Here is an 18,412-nt window from a genome sequence, read left to right as displayed (position 1 = left end):
AGAAAACATGAATAGACACTTCTCTAAAGAAGACATCCGGATGGCCAACAGGCACATGAAAAGATGTTCAACGTCGCTCCTCATCAGGAAAATACAAATCAAAACCACACTCAGGTATCACCTCACGCCAGTCAGAGTGGCCAAAATGAACAAATCAGGAGACTATAGATGCTGGAGAGGATGTGGAGAAACGGGAACCCTCTTGCACTGTTGGTGGGAATGCAAATTGGTGCAGCCACTCTGGAAAGCAGTGTGGAGGTTCCTCAGAAAATTAAAAATAGACCTACCCTATGACCCAGCAATAGCACTGCTAGGAATTTATCCAAGGGATACAGGAGTGCTGATGCATAGGGGCACTTGTACCCCAATGTTTATAGCAGCACTCTCAACAATAGCCAAATTATGGAAAGAGCCTAAATGTCCATCAACTGATGAATGGATAAAGAAATTGTGCTTTATATACACAATGGAATACTACGTGGCAATGAGAAAGAATGAAATATGGCCTTTTGTAGCAACGTGGATGGAACTGGAGAGTGTGATGCTAAGTGAAATAAGCCATACAGAGAAAGACAGATACCATATGGTTTCACTCTTATGTGGATCCTAAGAAACTTAACAGAAACCCATGGGGGAAGGGAAGGAAAAAAAAAAAAAAAGAGGTTAGAGTGGGAGAGAGCCAAAACATAAGAGACTGTTGAAAACTGAGAACAAACTGAGGGTTGATGGGAGGTGGGAGGGAGGGGAGGGTGGGTGATGGGTATTGAGGAGGGCACCTTTTGGGATGAGCACTGGGTGTTGTATGGAAACCAATTTGACAATAAATTTCATATATTAACAAAATAAATAAATAAATAAACTATAGAGAAAAAACAGAGTTCCTGTAGGGAGGCGGGCAGGGGGATGGGTTAAATACATGATGGGTATTAAGTAGTATACTTGTGATGAGCACTGGGTGTTGTATGTAAGTGATGAATCCCTAAATTCTATACCTGAAACTAATATTATATTGTATGTTAATTATAATTTAAATAAAATCTTGAAGAAAAAATTATCAAACAGAATTCAAAGAGCTGAAAATTTTAACTGATTTGAAAAATTCAATATAAAGTTTCAACAACAAACTATACCAAGTGGAAGTGAAATTCATCCAATGAGAGGGGCAAAAAGAAGAAAGAATGTTAATGAGTGAAGACAGCTAAGGGATTTATGGGATACCATTAATCAAGCCAATATATACATTATAGGGGTCGCGGGAGAAGAGAGAGAAAAGGGTAGAAAGCTTATTGGTGAAAACAATGGTGAAATAATGGTGAAACCTGGGGGGAAAAACAGATATCCAGATCCAGGAAGTCCAGACAGTATCAAATAAAATAATCTAAAGAGATCCATAGTAAGCCACATTGTAATTAAGTTGTCAAAAGTTTAAGATGAGAAGAAAATCTTAGAAGTAGCAAGAGCAAAACAACTTGTTACATACAAGGCAACCCCTGTAAGACTATCAGCATATTTTTCAACAGAAACTTTGTAGAAGTAAGATGAAATACTCAAGGAGTTGAAAAAACCTGCCAATCAAAATTACTCTACCCAACCAGGGGTCCTTCAAAATTCAAGAAGAGATAGAGTTTCCAGACAAACAAAGGCTAAAGCAGTTCATCACCATTAGATCAGTCTTTTTCTTTAAGTTTTTATTTTGAGAAAGAGAAAGAAAGAGTGGGAGAGGGGAAGAGAGAGGAAGAGAGAGAATCCCAAGCAGGCTCCAAGCTGTCAGCACAGAGCCCAGTGTGGGGCTTGATCTCATGAGCCATGAGATCATGACCTGAGCTGAAGTCAGACACTTAACCAGCTGAGCCACACAAGTGCCCCAACCATTAGATCAGCCTTAAGTGAAATGTTAAAGGGACTTTGTCAAACTGAAACAAAAGGATGGTAATAAGTAGCAAGAAAACATGTTAAACTATAAAATTCACAGGTAAAGGTAAATATATAGTTTAAATTTAGAATACCCTAATGTTGTAATAGTGATAGGTAAATCATTTATAACCCCAGTATGAAGGTTAAAACAAAAAGAAATGGGGCGCTTGGGCGGTTCAGTCAGTTAAGCATCCGACTCTTGATCTCAGCTCAGGTCAGAGATCTCTCTCTCTGCCCCTCTCCCACTCAAACTCTCTCTCTATCTCAAAATAAATAAATAGACATTTTTAATTAAATTGATTAATTAAAAATAACTATGACTACAACAGTTTGTTAATGAATATATAGTGTAAAAGATGTAAATTGTGACACAAAAAGCATAAAATGAGTGGGGGGGGGGCAGGAACGTAAAAATAGAGAACTTTAGTGTAGCTCAAAGTTAACTTGTTATCAGTTTAAAATAAGTTCTTGTAAATTTAAGATGTTTTATGTAAGTTCCATGGTAACCAAAAAGCAAACACCTACAATAGATACACAGAAGATGAAAAGAAAGGAATCAAATCACATCACTACTGAAAATCATCAAATCACAAAAAAGTAGTGCAAGAGGAAGAAGGGACCAAAGGAATTAGTAAAAAAAAAAAAAAAAAAAAAAAAAAAAAAAAAAAATTAATTAAAAAAAAAAAAAAAAAAAAAAAAAAAAAAAAAACCCTAGAAATCAATTAATAAAATAACAATAGTAAGTCTATAACTATCAATAATTACTTTTAGGGCACCTGGGTGGCTCAATCGGTTGAGTGCCCAGCTTTTGATTTTCGCTCAAGTCATGATCCCAGGGTTGTGGAAACAAGCCTCACGTCAGGCTCCACACTGAGTGTGGAGTCTGCTTGGGATTCTCTTTCTCACTCTCTCCCTCTCCCCCTCTCCTCCACTTGCGTGCTCTCTCTCTCTTTAAAGTAAAATAAAATTAATAATAATAATTACTTTCCATGTAAATGGATTGAATTCTCCAATCAAAAGATATGGTTGAAGAAAAAAAAAAAAAAGACCCAACTATAGGCTGCCTATAAGACACTCACTTCAATTTTAAAGACACACTTAGACCAAAGTTAAAGGGATGGAAAAGATATTCTAATGGAAACCAAAAGAAAGCAGGATTGACTATACTTATATCAGATAAAATACACTTCAAGCCAAAGACTGTAAGAAGAGACAAAGAAGTTCATTATATAATGATAAAGGGGTCAATCCAACAAGAGGGATATAATAATGGTAAGTGTTTATGCACCCAACATGAATTTATCCAAATATATAAAGCAAATGCTGACAGATCTGAAGGGAAAAATAGACAGCAACACAACAATAGTATGGGACTGCAATACCACATTTTCAAAAATGGATAGATAATACAGAATATCAACAAGAAAACTACACATTAGACCAGATGGACTTAACAGACATTTACAAAACATTCAATCCAAAAGCAGCAGAATTCTACTCAAGAGCCCACAGAACATCCTCTAGGATAGATCATATGTTAGGATACAAAACAAGCCATAATAAATTTAAAAAGGCTGGAATCATATCAAGCATCTTTTCCAACTTAAATGTTTTGCAACTAAAAATTAATTACAAGAAGAAAACTAAAACATTCACAAATATGTGAAGATTAAAAAGCAGTCCCCTGAACAACCAATGAGTCAAAAAATAAATCAAAAGAGAAATCAGAAAATGTTTTAAGAGAAATAAAAATGAAAATATGGGGTGCCTGGGTGGTTCAGTCTGTTAAGCATCCAACTCTTGATTTCAACTCAGGTCATGATCTCATGGTTCGTGGGTTCAAGCTCCACATCTGGCTCTGCAGTGGGGAGCCTGCTTTGGATTCTCTCTCTGTCCCTCTCTTCCCCACCCACCCCTGCTCATGCTCTCTCTCTCTCAAAAATAAATAAACATTTAAAAATATTTAAAAATGAAAAATGAAGATGAAATTACTACATACCAAAACTTAAGGGATGCAACAAAATTATTTCTAATAGGAAAGTTTATAGCACTAAAACTACATTAAGAAAAAAAAATGGACTTCAAATAAACAACCTAAAGTTATACCTAGAGGAACTAGAAAAAGAACAATTAAGTTAAAGAGGAAGAAAGGAAATAACACAAAAAAAATCAGAGCAGAAATAATTAAAATCGTGACTAAAAAAGACAATAGACAATCAATGGAACTAAGAGCTAGTTTTTCTGAAAAGATTAAAAAAATAAAAAATAAACATTTAATTGGACATACCAGGGGGCAAAAAAAAAGAGGATTCAAACAAGTAAAACTGAAAATAGAGACATAATTGATACCACAGAAATACAAATGATCATAAGAGACTACCATGAACAATTAAAGGTCAACAAATTTGACTACCTAGGAAAAAAGTGGATGAATTCCTAGAAACAAACAACCTACCAAGACTAAATCAGGAAGAAACAGGAAATTTGAACAGGCTTATTATTAGTAGGGAGTCTGAATCAGTAATCAAAAACCTCCTAAAAAAGCCCAGGACCAGATGGCTTCATTAGTGAATTCTACCACATTTAAGGATTCTACTAATCCTTCTCAAACTCTTCCAAAAAATGGAAGAAAAAGGAATACTTCCAAACTCATTTTATGAAGCCAGCATAATCCTGATACCAAAGCAAGATGAGGACACTACCAGAAAAGATAATTACAGACCAATATCCTTGATGAAAACAGATGCAAAAATTCTCAACAAACTATTAGCAAACCAGGGGCACTTGGCTGGCTCAGTCAGTAGAATATGCCACTCTTAATCTTGGGGTTGTGAGTTCAAACCCCACACTGGGCACAGAGATTATTTAAAAAGTTAGCAAACCAAATTTGGCAATACATTGAAAGAATCATACATCATGACCAAGTGGGATTTATTACAGAGATCCAAGTATGTTTCAACATCCACAAATCAATCGATGTGATACACACACAAAATGAAAATTAAAAATTATATGATCTCAATAAATGCAGAAAAGCTTTTGACAACATTCAACATGCACTCATGATTAAAAAAAAAACTCTCAACAAACTGGGTATAGAGGGAATGTACCTCAACATAATAAAGGGCATATATGACAAGCCCACAGCTAACATCACTGAACTCAGGGTTGAACAGCTAAAGCTTTTCCTCTGGGAATGGGAACAAGACAAGTATGCCCACTCTTGCCACTTCTATTTAACACAGTACTGGAAGTCCTAGCCACAGCAATTAGTCAAGAACAACAAATAAAAGTCATCTAAATTAGAAAAGAAAAAGTAGAATTGTCTCTATTTGTAATGATATTACATATAAAAAACCATAAAGACTCTGCAAAGAAAACTTAGAACTAATAAAAGAATTCAGGAAAGTTTCAGAATATAAAATAATATGTAAAAATCAGTTGCATTTCTATACATTAACAACAAAATATCAGAAAGAGAAATCAATAAAATAACTCCATTTACAACTATATCAAAAAAGAATAAAATATTTCATAACAAATTTAACCAAGGAGGTAAAAGATCTGTATACTGAAAACTGTAATATGTTAATGAAAGAAATTGAAGAAGACCCAAATAAATAGAAAGATACTCTATGCTCATAGATTGGAAGAACTAATGTTGTTAAAATGTCCACCTATGCAGATTCAATGCGATGCCTATCAAAATTCCAATGGTATTATTCACAGAAATCAAAATAAACAATCCTAAAATTTGTATAGAACCAAAAGACACTGAATAGCCAAAGAAATCTTGAAAAATAAGAACAAAGATGAAGTATCACACTTCCTGATTTCCAGCTATATTACAAAGCTACAATAATCAAAATAGTACAGTATTGGCATAAAAACAGACATATAGATAAATGGAATTGAACAGAGAGCCCAAAAATAAACCACACACGTATGGTCAATTAACTTATAATGAAGGTTACATGAATATACAATAGGAAAAGACAGTCCCTTCATTAATGATGCTGAGAAAACTGGATAGACACATGCAAAAGAATGAAACTGGACCATTATCTCACATCATACACACAAACCAGCTCAAATTGGATTAAATATTTGAACATAAGACCTGAGACTGTAAAACTCCTAGAAGAAAACATAGTGGGTAAGCTCCTTGACATTCATCTTGACAGTGACTTTTGGGATTTGACACCAAAAACAAAGGTAACAAAAGCAAAAATGAAAAGTGCAACCACATCAAACTAAAAGATTTTGTATAGCAAAGGAAACCACCAGAAAAATGAAAAGGCAGCTTGATGGGAGAAAATATTTGCAAATCATATATCTAATAATAATATAAAGAACTGGAACCACTCAGCAACAAAAAAATCTGATGAAAAAATGGGCAGAGAATCTGAATAGATATTTTTCCAAAGAAGATATACACATGGCTAACAGCTCAGCATCACTAATTATCAGAGAGATGCAAATCAAAACCATATTACTTCCCATTTGTCAGAATGATGACATTCTGACAAGATATAATCAAAAGACAAGATATAACAAGTGTTGGCATGGATGTGGAGAAAAGGGAACCATGCCATATGATCCAAAAATATTTATATATTCCTGGGTACATATTCAAAGGAAATGAAAACAGGATATTCTGCATTTCCATGTTCATTGCAGCATTACCCACAAAAGCCAACATATGGAAACAACCTAAGTGTTCATCAACAGATAAATGGATAAAGATGTGGTATATATATGCAATAGACTATTATTCAGCAATGATAAAAAAGGAAATCCTGCCATTTGAGATAATATGAGTTGACCTTGGGGGCATTAAGCTAGGTAAAATATGGCAGAGAATGACAAGCACTGTATGATAGCATTTATATGTGTAATCTGAAAAAAAATGAATTCATATAACAAAGACTAGAACAGTGGTTACCAGGATCTGGGGGGTGGGGGACCATAGGAAGATGATAGTCAAAGAATACAAATTTCCAGTTACAGGATGAATAAGTTCTGGGGATCTAATGTACAGCATGGTGACTATAATTATAGGAGCACCTGGGTGGCTCAGTCGGCTGAGTGTCCAATTCTTGATTTCAGTTCAGGTCATGATCTCTTTGTCATGAGATCAAGCCCTGCATTGCGCTCTATGCTGGGTGTGGAGAATGCAATTTTATTTTACATTAACTCTTCCCTCTGTCTTGGGACTTCACACCAACTGTTTCCTTTGTTTAGAGCAATTTCCCCCTACATTTTGAATGAAGGGTGCTTCTGCTCTGTAGAATCCATAAAACAAAAATCATCTTGTTTTATATTCTTTATAGTAATGACCATTATCTGAAATTACCTTGCTTAATTTCCTTTTTCTGACTGTGTCTTCCATTAGAACAAAAGCTCTTTGAGAGGAAGAACTTGTCTGACTTGGTCACTGCCACAGCCCCTGCTCCTAGAATGGTGCCTGGCACATAGCAGATACTCAATAAATTAAATCACTTAGAAAGAATGAATAAATAGTATGAGAAGAGAAGAAAACCAAAGACAAAACCATGGGGAGCACCTACATTTAAGAAACAAGTAGGGAAAGAGAAAGCAGTGAAGAAATCTTCTGAACAAAGGAAAAGAAGTGTCCCAGAAGCCAGACAGGAAAGTGTCCTGGTCAATTTGGTTCTTGAATCCTTACATCATTTACTGCTTATAGTTTAAAACTTGCTCCTTGGACCTGATGGCTTGATATTCTTCAGCTGGTACTGACTTTAGGTCTCCCCTTGCTCCACTTACCTCTTGAATTGAGAAGCTTCCAACTGCTCTAGGAAAAGCTCATCCAACCCAACCCCCTGAGGCTCCACCCTTGAGACAGCCCTTTGTGCCTGGAATTCCTGCCAGAGGCACCTCAGGAATATGGACTAAATAGAATCAAATTGTATGGTAAATGACACAGAAACAATTTCTCAGATGTCTCCATAATTATTATCACCAAGGGGAAAGACCAAAGATAAGAGTTGGAAAAAGTATTGCACACATAGAAAGAAGAACTCAAAGAAGAAATTGGAAGTGACAATTTAAATTTGCTGAAGAATTAGAAATGCTAAGTATCAAACAGAAACTGAAATGAGGAATAGATAAGATCAGAAGCATCATGTCCTCAAACTGTCATAGTTGTCAAATTTCATACTTAACAAAAATATGTACTTCAATAGGGAAGAAATAGGATTCTAAGGAAGAAATCATGGAAAATAATGACAAAGAGATCTATACAAAAGCAAAAACAGAAACGATGAGGAAACATAATATGTGCAGACACATAACAACATAATCTATTGGTATATTAATTTGCTCTCTCAGCTGAAAGTATTTTTCTCTCCTCTATTCTAGTCAGGTAGCCATAAAAACTATGGCGTTTGCCTCTAGGAAACCATCTCAACTCCAACTTTTCCAAAAAGCTAAGTCATCTCTAAGAGTGAGACATGGAGACAAATCCTTTAAATGAGTGAAGCAATATTAGGCAAACCAAAGGCCTGGAGGAGATTCTCTAAGACAAAGGGGAGGGATAAGGTTTGGAGGTAGGATTAAACATGGAAGAGAGTCAGTCCCACAAGGATGAAGGATAAAGGACTGCATGTGAAATTGTTCCAATGATATGCTTACAGAAGAAAATAAACACCAAACACCACAAAGTTGAGAGCAAAAGTAAAGTTCTTTTCAAGAAGATCTATGGTCACTGTGAGAGGTGACTCTCACTTTTTGAGAGGTGACTCTCATTTTTTGAGAGATGCATCTCAAAAAATGCTTGACTTAAACTAGAGGACCACCTTTAGAAAAGCTTCATTGAGGGGCGCCTGGGTGGCTCAGTCGGTTGAGCGTCCAACTTCGGCTTAGGTCATGATCTCCCAGCTCGTGGGTTTGAGCCCCACATCGGGCTCTGTGCTGACAGCTCAGAGCCTGGATCCTACTTCAAATTCTGTGTCTCCCTCTCTCTCTGCCCCTCCCCAGCTTGCACTCTGGCTCGCTCTCTCTCTCTCTCTCTCAAAAATAAACATTTAAAAAATTTAAAAAGAAAAAAGAAAAGCTTCATTGAGTAGAAGAAATTCCAGTGACACTGCCAACCACTTTGGATTAATCAATCAATCCCCTAGTGTGATGATAAGACTGGCATCCTTGTCTAAACTAAAGGAATGGGAAGAAGATCCCAGAGGTGAGTGCCATGCTACAGGTGGAGGCTTAAAGCAGATTTGAGTTTTAGAGAAATTATGGAATGTGACATTCTTTGTGTGCCAATATTTTGGACTAAAATTCATAAGCATCACACACATTTAGATAAAAAGAAGTTAGGAATGCCTGGGTGGCTCAGTTGGTAAGTAAATGACTCTTGATTTCAGCTCAGGTCATGATCTCACGGTTTGTGGGACTGAGCCCCACGTCGGGTTCTGCACTGACAGCACAGAGCCTGCTTGGGATTCTCTCTCTCTCCTCTCTCTCTGCGCGCCCCCCCCCCCCCTGCCCTGCTCATGCTCTTCTTCTCTTTCAAAATAAATAAACTTTAATAAAAAATAAAGAAGCTGGAGGAATTCCTATGAACACAGCACAAGAGATAGTTTTGAAAGAAGAATAAAAGGCAAATATACTAGTAGCAATGGAAAAGAAAGAATAACAAATAGAAATAAGACAAATCATATGCATTAGGGTCCTCCATAAAAACCAAACCAATAGGAAATATAGGATATAGATAGATTAGATAGATAGATATGTCTATGTCTATATCTATGTCTATATCTATATGTATATCTATCTACACACACACACACACACACACACACACACACACACAGAGGGAGAGAGAGATCTATAGAGTGGGCGAGTAGGTTGGAGACTCAGGGGAGTGGTAGTTCTAGCCCAAAGGCAGTTCTTCTGGCAGAATTAGCAGAATTCATTCTTGTTCTGAAGAGGTCAGTTTTTGTTCTATTAAGGCATTCAACTGATTGGGTAAGATTTATCCACATTATAGAGTGTAATCTGCTTTACTCAAAATCCACTGATGTAAATGTTAATCTCATCCAAAAAACACTTTCAAAGAAACATCCAGAAGAATGTTTGATGAAACATATCGGCACTATGGCCCAGCCAAGTTGACACATAAAATTAACCATTATATCCCCTGAATGCCAGGGCAATTTCCATTTATCTGTGTAAGAGACCTTCAGTTGTAAATACTTGAGAATCTACTTTAGAGATCACTTGCTATGTAAAACAGAAGAGAAGATGTTAGATTATTGCAAATATTTTGAAGCAATAGATACATCTATACTTAAGGTTCTAATGCAAAAATTTAAAGGATGAAAAATGAAAAACTTTCAAATAGTGGAAAAATCTGAAAGCTGATTTTAAAAGGATGTATCATATAAAGAGCTTGTGTGAATTATTCAATTCTTCCTAAAACTGAGAACAAGGGGCAAGAATGGAGTCAAGGGACCAGCACAATAGAGGTATTTCTCTCCCACCTCACTCTTTTACCAAAAGCTAACTTGGCCCTCTCTTCTCCTTCTCAGCATCTAGAATCTAAGAGTCAGAGGAAATGAAACTAATTCATTGTACTTTACCAAGGCGGCCCCCCAACTGATATTTGACAAGGGCCTTAGAAATATTCTCTGTTGGGTATCATGAGCCAAAGTACTCTCAACTAAGTCCCCAACAAGTGCAGGTCTTGAAATATGGCAAAAATTTGACATATTAAAATATATAGTGTGACCTTCACTGGCATTATCACACATCTTTGTTCTACTGAATGACTGTAGACTGAGCCAGTAAACTGGCTCTTATTGTGTGAAATACTCTAAGAAATATCTCCATCAGATTTGTCTCCACATGGCTTCCTTGAACTGCCAAAAAGTTATAGCTTATATTATTGTTCTTCAGTTTTTCAATCCAGATTTCAGATTGCTCAAGCATATCTGCTAATTCTTAATCAGAATGATAGGTATGCATTGAAGATCTTTATCTTCAGAGCATGCAATATATACATAGTCTATTCGTAATGCATATCATGGTTAATGAATCTTTGAATTTAATCGAACTCTTTCAAGTTGATTTTCAAAGTGTCTTTCCCAAAGGTTATCTTTCATTTTCTATTCTTATACATAAATATCTCTCAGAAATAAACTCTGAGTATCCTTCCAATTCAATACCCTCATTGTATAATTATTTTACAAGGTTGACAAGTTCTAATTACCTACACAATATGAGTTAGGAAAATTCCTTCTCTGACAGGCCATTAAATAAGATTTCCGAGGGGCACCTGGGTGGATCAATGGTTACGCTCAGGTCATGATATCTCGGTTCCTGAGTTTGAGCTCTGTGTCAGGTTCTGTGCTGACAGCTTAGAGCTTGGAGCCTGCTTCAGATTCTGTCTCCTTCTCTCTCTGCCCCTCCCCCATCCATTCCTCTCTCTCTCTCTCTCTCTCTCTCTCTCTCTCTCTCTCTCAAAAACAAATAAAACATTTTTAAAAATTTTTAAATGAAAAAATAAAATAAAAAATAAGGTTTCTAAGATAAAGGTTTTTGATCCATGGCCTTGCCCTGCAATAGTACATGCATTTCAGGTTCCTCCATACACCTGAAATACAGAACATCACAGAACATTCAGAACATCACAGGAAAGTAACAGTGTGAGGACAGCAAAGTAAACATGTACATCACATGATGTAACCAATTCCCAACTCTAATTGCTCAACCATTTATGATATTCATGATATTTAATATTTAATAGTTTAAGTACTTACAAAATATAGTCAATCATCACATTGGTTATATGATAAAAGACAATTGGCAAAACTTAGTAGTGTGCTGAGAAATTTAACAGGATATAAAACACAGCTATGATTACATCCTTCTGATATATCTTTAAGAAATCTATACTAGTTTTTTGCCACCTAGCTATTTATCATTTAAAGAATCATTAAATTCTCTAAAACCAGAGTTTAAAATACATAACACATTATGATTATAAAGCTAAAGGGTAAAAGGGTTGATATAACATCTTACAAACCTGACTTAGAAAATTTATGATTCTAGGACTTTATGTCCCTGAAGTTATCCTAAAATGATAACTAAGAGCAATTGTATACATTTACTGACAAGGTATGAAATTCAGTTATTATAAGATTTTCCAATCAGTTTCCAGGCAATCATTTGTTTGCAGCCATTATAAACAGGGCTTAAGAATTATCTGAACATCTTATTTAATACTAACTATAATGTATTTGTGAGGAACTATAGTAGAATAGGCAGTTGTAATGTGCTTCTCACAGATGCATTGTAAGACAGCTTTCATTTAAACAGTGTTACATTATCTCGGAGAATAAGGTAAAAGAGAGAGAGAGAGAGAGACTAGCCACCAAGTCAAGCTAATATGCAGAAACCAAAATATTAATTCACTCTGGCAAAGTTGACAAGACTAGAATATCTTTTATTATACACATGAGTACATGTATACATTTAAATATACTTAATCCTACTTAATTAAACCAGGATTTTACACGTAAATATTATTCAGGGTCCCAACAGAAAACATATGGAAAATCTAAGAAAAGTTCAGTAAGTTTAACAAGATGGCAAGATGTAGGAAAACCAAAAAGAACAGTATCCTGGGCCTAGTTGAGCTTTATTACCCTTAGGTCTGAAGGGACAAGGGAAGAAAGAGAACGGTGAAGTGGGACACTTTAAAAGAAGCTATCCCTTTAGTGGAGGCTAACAACTACTCTCTCTTCCCTCTGATCTCCTGCTCGCGTTCCCTATTGGCCCAAACCAATGGGAAACCAGAGGACACGGATTCATTGATGCAATCAATTTAGGTCAGCTTCCCAGAGCATAAAGTAGGTGGAGAAGGTTGAAGCTGGCTCTAGAGTGAGAAATGTAAGATAGTTTGCATAACAAAAAAAAATTTTTTTGGCAGATTTTTTTTTTAAAGTTTATTTTTGGGACAGAGAGAGACAGAGCATGAACGGGGGAGGGTCAGAGAGAGGGAGACACAGAATCTGAAATAGGCTCCAGGCTCTGAGCTGTCAGCACAGAGCCCAACGCGGGGCTCGAACTCACGGACTGTGACATCACAACCTGAGCCGAAGTAGGACGCTCAACCGACTGAGCCACCCAGGCGCCCCCAGATTTTTTTTTTTAATGAGATAAAAAAAAATCTTCTTTGGTCCATGAAGGAGCTTCAAGGAATTTAAGAATTAGTAGAAGTAGGTTGTCATGGATTGTTACAGTAATGGCCCCGGCAAATCACACCTCTAAGTATTCACATCTCTCAGTATCCACATGCTTGTTCACCACCCCTTCCATATTGACCTTGGGCTTGGCCATATGACTTGATACGAACAAGAGAAACATCAGCATACATAATACAAGCAAAAAGTTAATAGGCAAATTCTTGGAATACTGCCCTGATATGTCTAGGCCATGAAGATGCCCAGAATGAAATACCATGTGGGAAGAGATGCCCAGCTGTCTTGGATGTCCCAACTGAGCCTTGCCCTCAGCAGATCACCTCAGCATGAGTAAGCCCATTCAGAAAAACTCCCCAGTCAACCCACAGAATCATGAGAAATAGTAATTGTTTTTGTTGTAAGCACTGAGTTTGGGGTGGTTTATTATGCAGCAATAGATAAATGAACACAACCTGATTTGACTGAGGAATGGCTAACCTCCAGTGCTACAGAAATCAATCATGTTCAAATGATATTCCTACAACCCAATTCTCTCTGCCTCTCAATTCAGCTCTACTCTTTTCCCTTCTGTGTGTTGACTTAATTCTCAGAGAGGTTCTCCTCTTGTGGTCAAAAAATGGTTGCGGCAGGATGTAGAGAAAAAGGAGCACTCATGCACTGTTAGTGAGAATGTAAATTGGTGCAGCCACTGTGGAAAACAGTGTGGCGGATCCTCAAAAAATTAAAAATAGAAATACCATACGGTCCTGTAATTCCACTACTAGGTATTTACCCAAAGAAAACAAAAACTCTGAATCAAAAAAAATATATGCACTCCAGTTTATTGCAGCATTATTTACAATAGTCAAGATATGGAAGCAAACCAAGTGTCCATCAATAGACTAATGGATAAAGAAAATATGATACACACACACACACACACACACACACACACACACACACACACAATGGAGTATTACTCAACTGTTAAAAAGAATGAGGTCTTCCTATTTGTGACAACACGGATGGACCTACAGGGTATTATGTTAAGTAAAATAAGTCAGACAGAGAAAGACAAATACCACACAATTTCACTCATAATATGGAATCTAAAAAACAAAATAAATGAACAAACAAAAAGCAGAAACAGAACCATAAATACAGAGAATAAAGTGACAGTTGCCAGAGGGGAGGAAGTTGGGAGACAGGCAAATGGGTGGAATGGGAAGTACAGGCTTCCAGTTATGGAATGAATAAGTCATGAGGATGAAAGGTAACAGCACAGGGGCTACAGTCAATGTTACTATAATAGTGTATGATGACAGATGGTAGCTACATTTGTAGTGAGCATAGTATAATGTATAGACTTGTTGAATCACTATGTTGTACACCCAAATTAATGTAACATTGTGTGTCAGCTATACTTCAATTTTTTTTTTTTAAAGAGAGATCATCAGGGCTCCTGGGTGGCTCATTCAGTTAAGTGTCAGACATAGACTCAGGTCATGATCTCATGGCTCGTGGATTTGAGCCCCACATCAGACTGCTGTCAACACAGAGTCCATTTCTGATCTTCTGCAACCCCTCTCCCTTTCCCTCCCATGCTGGTTCTCTATCTCAAAAAATATATTTATATAAACTTTTTAAAAAATAAGAGAGATGGTTGTAGCACTCCCAGATTTCACATCCTCTATGTTCAAATGTAATAGGACTTTTTCTCCACAATTGGATGAGACAAATCTGACTCTCACTAGCTCAAATTGGATTGTTTCTACCTGCAGACCAATCACTATAGCCAGGAGATGATCTACCTATACCCCTCCTGTGATTCAAGTGCAGGATCTCCATCTCTCCCTGCCAGGAACAGATATAATAGTGGGGTTGTCCAGGTGCCCTATGATGCACACATTTTAAGCAGAGGAAAGAAGTACATATCAAATCTGGAATAAGGAAAGATACTTCCAAACAATTTTATATGCCAACACAGGGTATGATGGCTCCTTATCTCCATGTAAGGAAATGAACCAGGTCCAAAGAACTGTTATGCAGCCACACAAGGGTCAACAGACTGTGCATGACTGCCTTTCCCAACAGTCCACCATTGTTCAACAGTCCACCAACCATTGTTCAGCTGCTTAAATAGCAGATAAAGTGCATAAAATCTGGTAGGACCACTGTTTGCCCCAAATTTAGAGATAGAGCTGGGTCTAATGGGGCCCTTGAACAATGTATATAGATGCAGTTTGCCTGCAGAGACCTATCATTTTGAGATAGCACTTCATCAGGATCATTTGGAGAACCAGACCCAGGATGATGATCAAGCCTACGCTTGAGGACAGTCTCTAATTAGGAGACCCAAGGGCTTGGAATAAACCAACTAAGGAGTCTGGTGGGGTACTGCAGGTAGATAGTCAATAATCATCCCATCTGAGCATGGATGTTCTTTAGTTTTTGCCTTATCTGAATTATTGATATATACACAAGAGTTGTTGGCTGTGGGGAATAAGCTTAGGAATTCCCTGAGCTTGCACCAGATGGGTTAACAAGGCATAAAGAATTAGAAAGCCACAGGATGTACACCCCCAAGTTTGGGTAAACAAGACTAGGTAAATAAGATTAGGTAAATGGTGCAAAGACCCCCAGTAAAGGACAAAGGTATAAGAATAGGGTATCTCAGGATGAAAACATCCAAAATGAGGTAAACAAGATTAGGTATTCAGGGCAGAAATGCCCCCCAACTTAGTACAACAGCAGAAAGCTGCTTTCACAGGAAGGAAGGACCAAATTAGGTAAACACATAAATAGGGCGGTGGGGGAGGTTGCCCAGAGCAGAGCCTTGTTGACCCTGAGGTAGCATGCTGTCTTTCTTGTCCCCTAGGCCAGTTTAGGTAAACAGACATGGGGCCTCACGTCCTCTGTAAACAACCTTCACCAGGAACCAGGATTTTGTTTTGTACTGACCCAAACCCCTAACACCACACATCTTCAAAACCCCCTTTGCCTCATGCCCATGAGTTAATTAATGTTCACGATTTCATTGTCTCTTTGTGCACGTCCATTACCATGTTTCTAAGCCCTCTTATCCTAATAAAAATGGAGCAAGGACCCTTACTCTGGGCTCTTGTCTCCTCCCAGACATTAGCCTCTCGCATTTTTAAATCCTGCATCCCATTTTCTTGCTGGACAAGACAGAACTCCAGACCCAGAGTCTACAACAGTTGGCAATAATACAAATGCCTCACTGTTCTGCCAACAGATAATCAAGGCTATTCAATTATTCATCACCACCTTAGCTAGTGAGTTTGTTGAGTCTTGTTGGTTTTGGATGGCTTGGAGGTCTGAGTGAGACCTGTACCACTCAGGCTATCACATGGGAATATGGAAGTAGGGCCTTAACCCCCAATTTAGAGGGACTTCTCTCTACCACATAGCATGGGTGGAAGTCTTCTGTAGGAATCTCATTACTTTCGTTTATCTATCCAGTTTTACCAATCAAAGCCATATTGCTCTGCGGATCAACCCTATTTTCCTTTTTCCCCCTTTGTAATCTCTTGAATTCACCTTTTGGCCCTCTGGGCATGGCTTCCCCTTGTTTGTTTTCTATCTGTTCAGCCCAAGTTGTTGGAAACCATTGAAATCATTTTGTTTTTATCCCAAGCAAGACTTTTCAGTGGAGCTTTTCCATTGCTTCCCTCACAGTCATTTCAGGGTCAACAGCAGTGATAGCGGGGTCTTCCACTGGGAATGGTCCTGTTGCATGAAGACCTCCAATACATCATCCATGTACCCAGACACAGGGTCACATAATCAGGTATGGCTTTTACCTGAAATGCAGTTGTGGCTTTATGAATGGCTTTCCAGAGGGTCTTAGTCCTAGGGAAGTCCTCACAGTTAAGAATATTGTTCTCATACTCCTTGCAATCTAGATCAAAAGTGACATGGACTGAAGGGAACCTAGGTGGCTCAGCCAGTTGAATGTCCAACTTCAGCTCAGGTCATGATCTCACAGTTTGTGAGATCAAGCCCTGCATTGAGCTCTCTGCTGTCAGCACAGGGCCCGCTTTAGATCCTGCCTCCCTCTCTCTCTCTCACCCTCTCCTGCTCGCTCTCTCTCTCTCAAAAATAATAAACATAAAAAAAAAAAAGAGTGACATGCACTCTTCGTCCTGTTGGTTGCCCTACTCAATGTAGATTTTTAAAATGCATTGCAGCAAAAGGTCAGTGGTTAGCTTCGACTGCACCATTCAGCCTGGGACATTTGGGTCTGCAAGGCCTTCTCGTCAAACAGGGGCACCAACCAAGCTGCATGAGAATTCCCTGGCCTCCGCCCAAATCTATCTTTCAGTTTTTGTATTTCACTCTCCAAAAAGGATCTCATTTGATTAGTTTCATGTTCAGCAACATCATTGGTGGTTTGCATTTAATGAAAACAAGTCTTACTTGGGGCTCTTAAGCAACTCAGATCAAATGGAGCTTCCTACACAGGGGCCTTTGACCCCCCTTGGGTGTCATCTGCAGCTCCTGGCATGTGGAAGTTAGAGGACAGTGTAGAAGTATGAAGATGGCCAGAAGCCAGGTTAACTTCCCAATATTTTTAGGGCCCACCTCTTGCATTTCTGCCCTCATCCATCACACCAGTTTATCCTTGATGACAGGGAGACTGCCTACATTTCACTTATTCCCACTCATCCAGAGACAGCACAGTATCTCAGTCAGGCCCTCCTCCCCACAGGAAGCTGACATCACTCTAGGATGGCTGGACTGAGGAACGCCATGCATCTGCATCATGTACTAACATGGTTGGTGACCTTGCTCACTGCACTAAACTGTTGAGCAATTGACACCTGTTACCAAACACCAGGAAAAGCAGTGGCAAGATGTCAACCTACTGCAAGAGTTTTCAGGTATTGGCACTGCCAAGAAAGACAAGACTCACACAGGCACTGGATGGAATAATACTTTATTCACAGAGACAGAGCAAGATCACTTCAATAATGAGTGTCAGTCCATCATGGACAGCGCATCTTGCCCCAAAGTTGGCACAGGGAGATAGTCTCTACTCAATCCTCTTATGTAGCAGGTGAAGAACACTCTTCCCTTCCCACCAGAAACAGATATTGCAGTAGGGCTGGTGTGGTGCCTTATGATGCACATGCTTTAAGCAGAACAAAGAGGGACATATGAAATCCTGAATCAGGAAAGGTAATCCCAGATAAGTCCATATGCCCAGCAGGCTATCAGGACTCCTTATCTTTGTGAAAGCAAATGTTCCAGGCCCAAGGCATTAACTT

The sequence above is a fragment of the Lynx canadensis genome, chromosome B2 (genome assembly GCF_007474595.2).
Source record: "Lynx canadensis isolate LIC74 chromosome B2, mLynCan4.pri.v2, whole genome shotgun sequence".
Lineage (NCBI taxonomy): Eukaryota > Metazoa > Chordata > Mammalia > Carnivora > Felidae > Lynx > Lynx canadensis.
Note: the sequence above shows the minus strand (reverse complement) of the source record.